The sequence below is a fragment of the Strigops habroptila genome, unplaced genomic scaffold (assembly GCF_004027225.2).
Source record: "Strigops habroptila isolate Jane unplaced genomic scaffold, bStrHab1.2.pri NW_022045628.1_ctg1, whole genome shotgun sequence".
In the NCBI taxonomy this organism is placed as follows: domain Eukaryota; kingdom Metazoa; phylum Chordata; class Aves; order Psittaciformes; family Psittacidae; genus Strigops; species Strigops habroptila.
Window position 1 is genome coordinate 444,477 of NW_022651105.1, and position 12,708 is coordinate 457,184.

Genomic DNA, 12,708 nt, shown 5'->3' on the forward strand with positions numbered 1-12,708 from the left:
CACTCCTCGCTTTCCCATCACAGAGTCCCATTGCGTGCATCATCTACGGTGATCCTATGATTCCATGATTGTTCTGTAGTTATTACGCTGTTCTTTTCTCTAACCTGTGGGTATTACACTTCTGTGATTTTCCTCCCCGTTCCCTTGGCGTAGTTTCAGTGATTGAAGGAGGACGCTGGTTGAGAGCCAAGTGGTCAAGGGCCTTGTGTGGAGGAGGGTGGGTTCAACACATGTTGCTGGGTCTAAGTGGGTTGTTTCGCTCAGAGACAATGGCGTTGGCTGGTAGGGTTGATTTGAGCAGGGTATGTTGTGCGGGGAGATTGATTAGGGAATGGGGAGCGTGTCAGGGCTTGTCTTGGTGGGATGTGGGGAGTCTGGAGGGGGAATGTGTGGGACATGGCTGGTGGGAAGAGCAGGGGGCACAGCATGTTGCACTCGAAGCATCATCATGTGTTTTTGAACCCTGCAGGTTAGCCAATGGGCTGGAAGGTGTGCGGATCGAGAGCGAGGGCAGCCTGTCCACGCTGCCCTTCTTCAACCTCTCAGAGGAGGACTGTGGCAACTACATGTGTGTTGCCACGAACAAGCTGGGCAACAGCAATGCCAGTACCATCCTGTATGGTAGGTGCCCTGTTTTTCTGCAGCAAGGTATAGTGAGGAGGAAGAAGAAGAAGAGGAGGAGGAGGATGAAGAGGAGGAAGGTGAGTGGCCAGCGATGGAAGCAAGTGGGGTTTTTTTAGCAATGCCAGCCCATGAGATGCTGAATGGCACGAGCCCTGAGCGGCAAGATTCACAGAGGATGCTGAGGAGATCTGCATTGGCCCATGCAGGAGGGCACTGCTTGGTGGTGGTCAGTGGCGGTCACGGTGGGTGTTTAGGGGTGAGCAGCAGACGGTGAAGAGACAGGACATCATTGAAACGCAGGCGCGAGGAGAGGGCCCCAGCAGGTAAGGGCACACTTTGGGGACACACTGTAGGCTATTTGCAGGTTATCCTCTCAGCAGGGATACGGCAGTTGTTAAGGGGTGCAGGCAGTGTGAGGTTGGGACGTGTAGATGTCAGGTGGTGTGGGTGTCACGTTGGGTATCGTAGGTGTCAGGCTGGGTAGTGTAGGTGGCACTTGAGGCAGCAGAGGTGTTGGGTTAGGTAGCATAGGTGGCACTGTGGGTGAGCTCCTGCGGCTGACTCAGGGTTAGCACAGCTTTATTAGACCGGTTCCATCAGAGGTGCTTGGAAGTGGGACAACTCGTGCTCAGCACTGAAGGCGTGCTGACATGGGACATGGCATCACCCAGACATGTGGCCTGTCAGGTGCATGGCGATGTTATATGTGCCCGGTGTCCACCCCGAATGTTGTGTCCCTTCTGGAATCGCAGCTCTTGTCACCAAACATCCCGGGGTGCCCGACCTGTCACCTGCAGTTTTTCTTCACCCAAGGAAGTTGTGAATGCTCCATCCGTGGCAGTGTTTAAGGCCGGGTTGGACGGAGCAGAGTGAATGCAGGAAGGTCCTCAAGCTCTCCTGCTCACATTCCTCCCTCAGGGCATCTGAGCTCCCAAAGCTGTCGCTCTTGAGTGGGAATGCAAAGAGCTGCCCCTCCGATGGGAGGAGATGCTCTGGAGGTGGAGGGTGTCTTCCCTGATGCAGAGGAGCCAAACCTGCTCCCACTCAGGGTGGACATTGCCTCGAAACCCGGCGCTGCCTTGGCTCTTGTGACATCACCCACCACCTATGATGCCACAAAGCACCGGCGCTGAGGTAGGCACAGCCAGGTATAAAGCCAGGGCTGTCCCTGTGTGTGGCACTTGACAGAAGAGCTCACGGAGTGGTTGAGTCTCTCGTGAGCAAGCTGCATTGCTGGTACCGCACCTCAGTGGATTGCGGACAGAAAGCTACGGAAAGACAACTTCTGACCAAGTACGTGTGAAAAATCCTCCTCTCCCCTCCCCAAGTGCATTTTCCTCCTCCTCAGCTGGGGTGTGATGGAGGTGATCCCATCTGGTCTCATCTCATCGCATGTCATCACCTCAGCTCAGCTCATCTTCATCCCATTTCATCTTCATCTCATTTCATCGCATGCATCGCATCATCTTCCTCACACCACATCATCACACCACATCACGACACCACATCTTCACTCATCTCATCCATCTCATCTCATCTCACCCATCGCATCTCATCATCTTCCTCATTTCATAGAACATATCACCACACCCCATCATAATCCTTATATCAAGTCACGGCTCATGGCGATGGGACAGGGCAGGAGCAAGGAGCCGGTGGGTTGCTCCTGAGCTCAGCCCTGATGCGTTTGGTCCAAGCTTCCCCCTCCACCACCTCAATCTTTTTCCTTCATCCACAGGATGGCGAAGAAACCCCCCAGAACCCCAAGGAGGGCCTGGGAGGAGGAGAACAGGGCTCCCCAGAAGAGCAGATCTTCACCGGAGTCCAATGAGGAACCCCCGGTCCTGCCATTGAGGACTGGTGAGTGAGAGGCCCTGTTGGTCTGGGACCAGGACAAGGGGTGATGGGTTTAAACTGAAACAGGGGAAGCTCAGGTTGCACATAAGGAAGAAGTTCTTGCCTGTGAGAGTGGAGAAGCGCTGGCACAGCTTATCCAAAGAGGTGGTGAATGCTCCATCCCCGGCAGCGTTCAAGGCCAGGTTGGACAGAGCCTTGGGTGATATAGAATCATAGAATGGTTTGGGATGGAAAGGACCTTAAGCTCATCCAGTTCCACTGATGTCCTCCACAGGCAGGGACACCACACACTAAATCGTGTCATGGTTCCATGTCATGGAACTAGATGATCTTCAGGTCCTTTCCAACCCAACCCGTTCTAGGGTTCTCTGACTCTATGGTGCTCGACACAGCACCACATTTCCCTGGCATGCTGGCGGAGGGCAGAGCTCCTTCCTCTGCTCTCCAAAGCTCTTCTCCTCCTCTATTAGATGCCACCTGGTTACCCGTTTACAGACTGGAGCAGGACAACGTGGAGCGCATCAAGGCATTTGTCAAAAGCCCAACAATGGTAGGCATGGCCATTGTGAACAGGGGCTCTGCTGGTGGGTGCTGGCTTCAACCAGGGCCCCCTAGAGTCCAGTCCCGCTGTCCCCTCTCATACTGCCTGTTTGTGTCTCTGTCCCCCCTGGTTTCCAGGATGAGCACCAGAAGATTGGCTTTCTAGAGAGCATCTGCTGCCTGTTGTGCACCGCCAGGTACTGCGGCTTGCACCAGGGGCTGGATGTCTTCTGCCACAAATACCATCTGGCAGAGATGATCAAGGTGAGGAGAGCACCCTGGGGATGCTATGGGCAGGGGGCAAGGCCTCCAGCACTCAGTGAGGGCAGCATTGGTGGCACTGGGTGCTGGCATCTACCACGTCCCTTATCCCATTGTGCTCTGCAGATGCTGCTCCAACAGGAGCCCATGGACCAACTGTTCACCAAGGTGCGGCATCTCGCCATGGATGCCATAGCAGAATTGAGGTACCACAACTGCCCATCCCTCCTGGGGACCCCAGAGCTCTGTGTCCCCCTGCCCAAGGCCTCGAGGCACTGCTCCCAGCAGCAGTGTCCAACTGGAGCCCTCTCTCTTTGCAGCTCAGTGGAGACAGGGCTGGCAGGCCAGGAGGAAAGCCTCCTGGAAATCTGCTGCAGAAGTGTCTTCTTCCTTCCTCCAAAGGAGGAGTTTTCGGGCCTGGACACATACTATACTTTATCTTCGTAAGTGCTGGAGGAGCTACAGGAGCCCACAGCTCCCTGCGGCTGCTCCCTGGTCGCAGTGCTGCGGGATGAGCACGGTTTAAGCCCAGCTGGCACCTTAAGTGCTACGCTCTGTCCTCCTTGCAGATGCTGGAATCCACGGACAACATGCTCTGGAGGCTGGTGCTCAACTCTCCTGCCCCAGGGCCAGCGAGAAGCTGCGGAACATCCTGCAGGTCTGGCATGTGCTGAATGGGGTTCACAGGGGCTGTTCCTCACCCTGGGAACAGCGCTCTTGCTTGAGTGGATGGTCCCCACACCAGTGCCATGCACAGAGAGCGCCCTGCAGGGGTGGTGCCCACCTCCCTTGGGTAACCAAGGCCCTTCTGGAGCACAGTGGCTGCAGAGGGTGGCATCTACCTACGTGCCCAGGCGCAAGGGCAGTTATACGAAGCCAAAGGGGCAGGAACCCCACTAGAGGCTTTGCTGCCCACTCTCGGGAGACTGATCCCCCCTGGGCTGGCATCTTTGCTGCCTCTCATCAGCCTGGTTTGGGACCAGCTTGGTGGGACCCACGGGACTTGTTCGGAAAGTTCCCTTCCCCTTAACTATTAGATAAGCCACTCTTTAAAGTATTAACATGTCTTTTATATATATCTGCATATATATATATGTATATATATTTATATGTACACTGTAAGCATAGAATCATAGAATGGGTTGGGTTGGAAAGGACCTGAAGATCATCTAGTTCCAGTCCCCTGCCATGGGCAGGGACAGTGATGAGGTAGTGGATTTTTGCTGCTAGTTTCAGCCCAGCCCTGGAAATGAGGATGTGTCTTCTCTTAGGCCTTTGTGGCACAGACATCAGCCACAGCCAAGGGGACAAAGACCTTGGTTCTGTCTTATTCAGCCTTGGCCATTGCACCGCAGCCCATCCTGCACTGTGCCTGGGCCTGTTTCCCTGCAGGCTGCAGGCACCCAATGTACTTCCCCAGCTTCTTCTCACCCCAGAATGTCCCTTCCTGTACTGGTGCCCCTCCATCCTCCCCTTGACACACAAAGCCACGGGCTGATCCTGACTCCCTCGGGGTGATGTTCAGCATCAGGAACCCCAGTAGAGGCTCAGAGGAAGCCTTGATGGAAGGAGTGCGGGTCCAGCCCATGCTGCTCCTGCTGCAGCACGTGTCTGCTCCCAGGGCACACCAGCAGCTTCTCTCTGCCCAGGTCCTGCTGAGCTTCACCAGCTCTGAGAGCGCCGTGGTGCGGGAGAGGGCCCTGGGGAGGATCAGGACCCTGAGCCAGTTGCTGCTTCACCATCACACACTGAGGGTAAGGACCAGGCAGGCTCCAGCCAGAGCATCTCCCCCTCCCTGCACACCAGAGCAGGCGGCAGCTCTCCCCATGGGGCTGCTTGGGGAGACGGGGCCCTGCAAAGCCTGCCTGCCCTCTGCCTTCTCCTCCTCCTCCTTTCTCCTTCTCCTCCTTCTTCTTTATCCTTTCTTCTTCTTCTTCTTCTTCTTCTTTTTCTTTCTTTTTCATTCTCCTTCAGATTCTTCTTCTGGTCTTTCTCCTTCTCCTCCTTCCTTCTCCTCCTTCCTTCTCCTCCTTCCTTCTCCTCCTTCCTTCTCCTCCTTCCTTCTTCTCCTTCCTTCTCCTCCTTCCTTCTCCTCCTTCCTTCTCCTCCTTCCTTCTCCTCCTTCCTTCTCCTCCTTCCTTCCTTCCTTCCTTCCTTCCTTCCTTCCTTCCTTCCTTCCTTCTTCTACATTCTTTTTGGGTTCTTCAGGTTCTTCACCTTGTTCTTGTTCTTCCACCTTCCTCCCGCAGGGCTTGCACCCGACTGAAACAGACCTATGCAGCCCTGTCTCCCAAGAAGAACTCTCAGTCCCGCTCCTGGGACAGCTTCTGGGTCGTCTCATCCTTTTCCGATTTGCCAAGGATGAGGCAAGCTCTCCAGCTTGGAGTGCTCTTTGGTGCCTCTATAATTACCTCAGCATCAAGAAAGTAAGAGAAGTTGTGGTGGGCTTCATCCCTCTGCACACACACGTCTCCTGGTGGGGCTGCTTCTCGCCTTCCTCCCTCCTTTCAGCATCTTGAGCCCTGCTCTTCTGTGGTCCCCACAGCCAAAGCTACCACTGACTCCCATGTCCCAAAGGCAGGTTTTCCCTGTTTGTGAAGAGCAGCTCCATGCCTGCATCACCCAGTGCCTGCAGCAAGAAGCTCTTCCTGATGCCCTCCAGTAACCTCCTTGAGCGCTTGTGTCCTGCAGATCTCGGGTGGTTTGGGAAGCTTGATGGCAAAGCTGCTGTGTCCTCCTGACTCTTCTGTGTCTCCCTTGTTGTTCAGGCAGGCCAAAGCCAAAGGGGGAAGGAGAAGAGCTCAAATGGGAAGAAGAAAACAGTGCCAAGACCTTACCATGGTAATGAGCTCCCCCCATTGCTGGGACTCTGTGGCAAGAGCAGGGCACGTGTGTGAGCAAAGGCATCCAGAAGCAGCAGGGGCTGGTGTGGCCTCACTGTCCCTGGTGGGACGGTTCCTGCTGTCCTCAAGCAGGGACAATGCGGTGCCCATGAGCCCAACCTTCCTCCCCTAGGCGTTTGCAAATTCCCTTTATCCACGGGAGAGGACAGACTTTGTCTGCGTGGCCATCGAGGCGATGAGAGACTCCAGCATCTTTGAGAAGTGGGTAGCAGAAGACATTCTGGATCTGGTCATGAGAGACGTTGACTTCTGGCTGGCAGATGTGAGTGGCCTGTGGCTGGGTTGCCATGCCCTTCAGTCCTGTCAGGCCTTCTTCCTCCCTCCCTCCCTCCTTCCCAAACCTAGGAGGTGACTCGAAGCCACTTTCATGCAGCAGAGAGGATGGGAAATGGCTGCACTCCAGTGGCAGCAGCACCATCCTCCCCTGTGTTCCCCCTCCAGGTGCCAAGCATCGTAAGGAGCATCCATGAAAGCCTGCAGCAGAGCAGCAGAGATTCAGCGTGGTGCAAGCTGGGCGCCCTCCTTATCCTGCTGGTCCTGAAGCACCCGAGGGCATTGACCATCAGCATGGTGCTGAACATTCCCTCAAGTGACAGGTATCAGCCTTGAGGGCTTGTTCCCTGTGGGCAGAGGGGCCTGAAGACTCTCTGGCTTCCAGACCCAAGAACCCATGGCAGGGGAGTTGGAACTAGATGATCTTCAGGTCCTTTCCACCCCTCCCATGGGGAGCACCACCTTTGCCCTCTGCTGCCTGCCCAGGGCATCCCGTGGGATGCATGGACCATGCTGACACAGCTCTCTGGCTTGCAGCGCTGGCGCGGACATGTGGGAGCTGATCCTCACTGTGCCCAAGACTTTGGAGGTCTTACGGGAGCTGCTTGGAATACCCCAGGACACAGGGGACACCCCCATCCCTGCCTTGCTTGTGAGTTAAAAAGGGCCTTGAGGGCCTCCAGCGAGCCCCGCAGGCTCTGTAGTGGCTCACTGCTGTGCTTGCTTCAGCCCATGGCCTCCAATGAGGATGTTGGTGAGCAGTCCCATGTCGAGAGCTCTCAAGACCACCCAAGCCTGGGGACAGTGTCCCTGTTGCTTGAAAGCCTCATGGTGCTGTCGGAGAGACCTGACTTGGTGAGCAGGGCATGGTGATGGGGAGCCCTTTTGGCAGTGGGTCAGGGCATGGTCATGGGGAGCCCTCTTGGCAGTGGGTCAGGGCATGGTCATGGGGAGCCCTCTTGGCAGTGGGTCAGCCTGCACCTTGGTGAGCGCAGCACTCTGTCAGGGTTTCACAACCAGGAGCCTCCATCTCTTCCTACAGGCAAGGAAACTGCAGGTCCTCCTGCCACACATCACGGGCAGGCTCCAGAAGGCCAAGGAAGAGATCAAGATAAAGGCCCTGGTGATCATAAGCAACGGGATGGGTCACCTACCCAGGACCCCATTGCTGTGCAGCTGGCTGGGGACCTCCTGCCCCTCTTTGATGGAGTAAGGCTGCTGGGCCCTGCAGATGGGCACCCTGCAATGACTCGGAGCAGGGGCTGCTCCCTGGGCTCTCATGGGATGGTTTCTGGGCTTTGCATCCCAGCACAGCTTCCCCCTGCTGCAGGATCTGCCCCCACAGCTTCCCCCCTCACATCAGCATGGGCAGGGAGCTGCTCTTGCTCAAAGTCCCCCTTTCCTCCTTGCCACCGGGAGTCCAGCCAGCTGCGAGAGCTCTCCATCCGCCTCTTCAGAGTCCTGCTGGAGTCGGTGGTGAGGAGCGACAAGAGGAGGATGAGGAGCAGCACGTGGGGTTTGCTGGTCCCGCTCTTCCTCCACATGAGCGACCAGAGCGACAGCGTGGCCGAGGTACAGATCTCAGAGCCCCCCATCTTTGGGCCAGGGCATGTCCCACCTTCCTAAGGGCGGGATCACCCCAGGATCACCCAGGCTCTCCTTTCCCAGGCCATGGTGCCATCTCCCAGCTCCCGCTCTTGTGCAGGCCTCCAGGGAAACCCTCCTTGCTGCAGCAACGCTCCTCGGGTGGCGAGAGCTCCAATGCCCATTGAAGACAAGGCAGACATGGAGGATTGCAGAGTGCTTGGTGAGGGGCTCTGTGCTCTGCAGCCATGTCTCTTCTCCACGTCCCTCTCCCATCCCTGTGCCCATTGGCACCCCTTGGACCACTCTGCCCATCCCACAGGGCTCCTGGCTGGGACATGGGAATGGGCAAGGGAAAAGGGAGATGCTGGGAGAAGGGACTGCTCCAGCCGAGCGGGGAGGCTCTGTGGCATCCCATCCCCTTGTGCTCTCTGCAGCTGGAGCGGAGCAGGAAAAGGGCTGAGGAATACCTGGACCAGAGCGTGCCGTACCTGGAGGATGCTCAGGCCCCCTTGCCAGAGGTGGCCATCAGGTTCATCGGTGAGCCACAGCCCCTGGGGTCCCTCTTTAGGCAGCTGGGCCCCAATCCCAATGCTGGCCCCCCGGGGATCCCTGGGCTCAGCACCGGTGGGGAGCAGGGAGCTGATGGATCTCTGTGCCCAGGACTGGCCACGCGGCCCCTGAGGGGCAGAAACCAGATGAAGCTGGAGCAGATCTGCCGAGGTGAGGAGGGAGCAGGCTCTGGGGAGGATGCCTGGAGGTCTGTGGGGGGGTCATCTCAGCTCTGTCCCTTTGGCTCACAGCCCTTGAGACGCTGCTGGAGGAAAGCCATCCCGTCATCTGTTCCCTGGCAGTTCACACCATGCTCATCCTGAGAAGTCCACCGGTGCGGCACACGTTGGGAGGGCGCCTGCGAGCGCTCTGCTGCTGATGCTGCACAGCTGGGAGCGGCACACCTTTCCTTAGGGAAAGGGCTGTCATCCAGAAACCTGGACCAAAGAGCTTCACAAACAAAAGAGCTAAAAGTGCAGCAGCTCCTGAGCTGCCCCGTTCCCAGCGCTCCATCTTGTGGAGACAGCAGGGGCAGAGGGACGCTTGCTCTGAATAGCACCAGGCAGCAGAGGGGCATCCAGCCAGCACAGACTCCAAACCTGACACCATGTTATCCAGCAATAAAGAAGTGGAGGTTTTGTAAAGGGCTCTGTGTGTGAAAGCTTGAAAATGGGCAGTTTAGAAGTGCAGGTAACAAGGAAAAGCAGCGGTTCCTTATGAGCTCCTAGAGCTTGAGGAGAGGTAGAAGACTGGTACCACGTGGATCAGGAGAGTAACGGCCAACCTCAGACAGCTTAGGAAAGGGGGTGCCAATGTGAAAAGAAACGGTGTTCCTAAAGGAACTTGCTCCATTCTAATACTAAAAGTCACACTCCCTGAGCTAAGAGACCCTTACTCACGGGACATGTGTAGTCAAATAGAAGGCTAGAAGAGTGAGGGTTGGAAAGGACCTTAAGATCATCTAGTTCCAACCCCCTGCCTTGGGCAGGGACACCTCACACTAGAGCAGGTTGCTCCAAGCCCCTGCGTCCAACCTGGCCTTGAACACTGCCAGGGATGGGGCAGCCACAGCTTCTCTGGGCACCCTGTGCCAGCGCCTCAGCACCCTCCCAGGGAAGAACTTCTTCCCTGTGTCTGACTGAAATCTGCCCTGTTTAAGCTTGAATCCGCTGCCCCTTGTCTATCACTACAGTCCCTGATGAAGAGCCCTAATAAATATATCTGGTGCCCTTAAACAGAGAGAGAGAATGTAAGAGCCAATATTGCACATAGAGACTGCTGCGCCTATGGCCAACAGGGATCTTCCCTGTTTGCCATGTGTCCAAGCGGGGAGCTGGCAGGCGGAGGGTGCGCTGCAGCAGTTCTCCAGCCCCAGGCACTCCATCCCTTCCAATCCCCATGGTACCCCTAAAACACCCCAAAATCCACCTTGTACCCCAAACCCACCCAGCCTCAGGCATCTCCGTCCCTCCCAACACTGCTGCTACCCTAAATGACCCAAACCCCACCTTTCTTAGGCCCCAGAAGGAAGGATCCCCACACACAGCATGTTGGGGTGCAGGGATGCTGCTTTGGGTGACAGCCCCAGCTCATGGCCCTGCAGCAGGTTCTCCCACTGCCGCCGCTCAGTCTGGACCTGGGAGGAGATGCAGCGGTGGGATACAGGCACCTGCAGTCCCCTCCGTTCATGCAGTGAGGACAGGGCACAGCAACGCTTGTATCAGCACCAGTGTGGCCAGCCGGAGCAGAGCAGTGACTGTCCCCTTCTACTGGGCACTTGGTGAGGCTGCACCTTGAATCCTGTGTCCAGTTCTGGGCCCCTCACGACAAGAGGTGCTGAGCGGGGCCACAGAAGGGCAATGGAGCTGGTGAAGGGCCTGGAGCACAAGTGTCATGAGGAACGGCTGAGGGACCTGGGGGTTTAGTGTGGAGAAGACAGGGGGGACCTTATCGCTCTCTACAACTCCCTGAAAGGAGGTTGTAGTGAGGGGGGGGTCGGTCTTCCTGTCCTATCACTTGTTCCTTGGGAAAAGCGACCCCCCCTCACTACAACCTCCTTTCAGGGAGCTGCAGAGAGCGATAAGGTCCCCCGAGCCTTCTCTTCTCCACACTGGACGTTTGCACTTTGGGAGCTGCTATCTCGGTCACTGGAGACTGGTGTCCAGTGGGGCTTTATGCAGATGGAGTTTTAGATGGGTACGTAAGGGAGGACATCCATGTTGGTGGCACCGTTCCGGAGGTCTCCATGTGTGGGAATTAAGTGGATGTTTCCGTAAGTGCTCCTAAGCCTCCCTGGATTCCTGTTGGTGGGTTTCAGCTCCAGAATGAGCAGTGAGATGAGTGGGAGCAATGTGCTCTCAGGTGGGCTTGGTTCCCCTTAGCAGGCACCAGAAGGTTCTCTGAAGCTGTTGATTGTTCTGGGAGGGTTGGGCTTGCAGAGGAAGGTGTGCAGGGAGTTGGGTTCTTTTCTTGTGGTTTTCTGAGGTGGAAAGTATGAGCTGAACTTGGCTTTGCTGTGGGAAGAAAGTAGTTCTGGTTTGGTTGGAGGGTGGGCTCTGCTGATGTACATGGGCTTCTCCACTCGCTGCCTTGAGCCTTCTGTGTGCTTCTGAGGGAGAGCTTAGTGCTGCCTTCTTCCTTGAGGACTGACAACAGGAGCATGGCAGAGAAAGGAGGTAAGGAGAGCTGGAAGGGATTTGCATGCTGCCCTGAGAGTGGGATGCAGAATGAAAGTTGGCTCTTTTTCTGAAGGTCTTAAACCTCTGAATGATGAGTTTGGCCTGAGGGTAGCCAGTGATGGTGCCCTTCTTGGAGCAGGATTCCTCTGTGCCCTGTGCTGTGGGGTGGGTAGGCAGTAGGTTATGTGCTTTAGAGAAGTTGCTTGCTGTGCTTAGAGCCTGGTTGTGCTCCTATTGTTGGTGTGAATGCTGCTTGCCTTGCACCAGGCAATGCCCAAATGCATGTTTGTGTCTTTGTTAAGAGGTACTTTTTGCTTTGCTGAGTGCTCCCTGTTTCCTTGCACTGAAACATGGAGGGGTCTAAACCAATGCCATTGGGCTCTGTGCCTGTGGTTGTTGCAACAGTACTGACTTGCTGTGCTGGCCGCCAAACCCCTACCTCTCTTTAAATAATCTATATTATTCTTTGGACTAGGCCTTGCTTACAGCATGCAGCAATAACATGAGCTGTATCTAATCGTGATTTTGTGTTTGAAAGCATTTCATGCGAGTGGCTGGTGTCAGTGTCACCATGTAGAAGGAGGGAGAAATAAGCACAGAGCAGCAGATAACACGATGAAAGTGTCCAAACAATTCTGTAGGGGAGCTCAGTGTGAGACCTTTGCATGAGCCCTGTGCTCCTCTGCTCTTCCTCAGCTGCTGCCCTGGGCTGTGACAGCCAAAGCAGAAGGAAAGACTCATTGTCTGCCCAGGTGCTGTAGAAACAAGTGCCTGGGCCAAAGGGCTGATGAGATCTCCCCCACAGCTGGTCTCGGCCTACCTTGGGCCCCTTGCTGTGTCTGGGAGAGGGGAAACTGAGGCACAGAGCTGCTGGGTCATGTGCAGGGCTTGCAAGATCCCTGCTGGTGCAAGCATCAGGAGGTGCCTGTTGGAAACTGCAGCACTTGTCATGGACGATACTGGGTGGCAGAGTAGGTCCTTGCTGACGTTGGGCATATATGTGCCAGCAGGTGTACTCCTGCCAAACCTTCATTTGGCTCTTGAGATCAGAGGCAGATTGAGGTTGTGTCCTTGTGAAGCCCTGCTCTGGGTCTTTTTCAAGCTCTCCATCTCTCCCCTTAGAGCCTTTCTGGTGATTTCAGTGGTCTGTGCCTCAGTTTCCCTACCTGTAAACCAGGAAGAACAGCAATTTTCTCCCCTGCTTCTCTGGTTTTTCCAAATTGACTCTTTTGATTTAAACCCCCTTCTGTGTTTTTTGAAAGCAGCTCCCACTAGTAAATTAACTAGTCCTTTTAGTCTCAGTTGAGTCAGCGACACAGGCATCAGCCGTTCTGTGCTGCAAGCAGAAAGGTGTGCCGGTGACCCCAGTCCTGCACAGACAGTAAAGACAGGTAAAAAAGGAAAACAGGGGGAAACAACAAAGTCTAAAGCTGTTT

General features: G+C 55.6%; 3 long non-coding RNA genes across 3 annotated transcripts; all 3 read left to right on the forward strand.

Annotated features, from left to right (window-relative positions):
* The first annotated feature begins 3,193 nt into the window (after nucleotides 1–3,193).
* On the forward strand, nucleotides 3,194–3,699 carry LOC115603235. The gene is made up of 3 exons (XR_003989834.1): nucleotides 3,194–3,285; nucleotides 3,409–3,488; nucleotides 3,603–3,699. It is a non-coding gene; the product is annotated as an uncharacterized LOC115603235 (long non-coding RNA).
* A 213-nt stretch (nucleotides 3,700–3,912) lies between these two features.
* On the forward strand, nucleotides 3,913–5,680 carry LOC115603238. The gene is made up of 3 exons (XR_003989837.1): nucleotides 3,913–3,940; nucleotides 4,932–5,036; nucleotides 5,532–5,680. It is a non-coding gene; the product is annotated as an uncharacterized LOC115603238 (long non-coding RNA).
* Nucleotides 5,681–8,015: 2,335 nt separating this feature from the next.
* Nucleotides 8,016–8,558, forward strand: LOC115603237. The gene is made up of 3 exons (XR_003989836.1): nucleotides 8,016–8,030; nucleotides 8,164–8,265; nucleotides 8,480–8,558. It is a non-coding gene; the product is annotated as an uncharacterized LOC115603237 (long non-coding RNA).
* The last annotated feature ends 4,150 nt before the right edge of the window (nucleotides 8,559–12,708 follow it).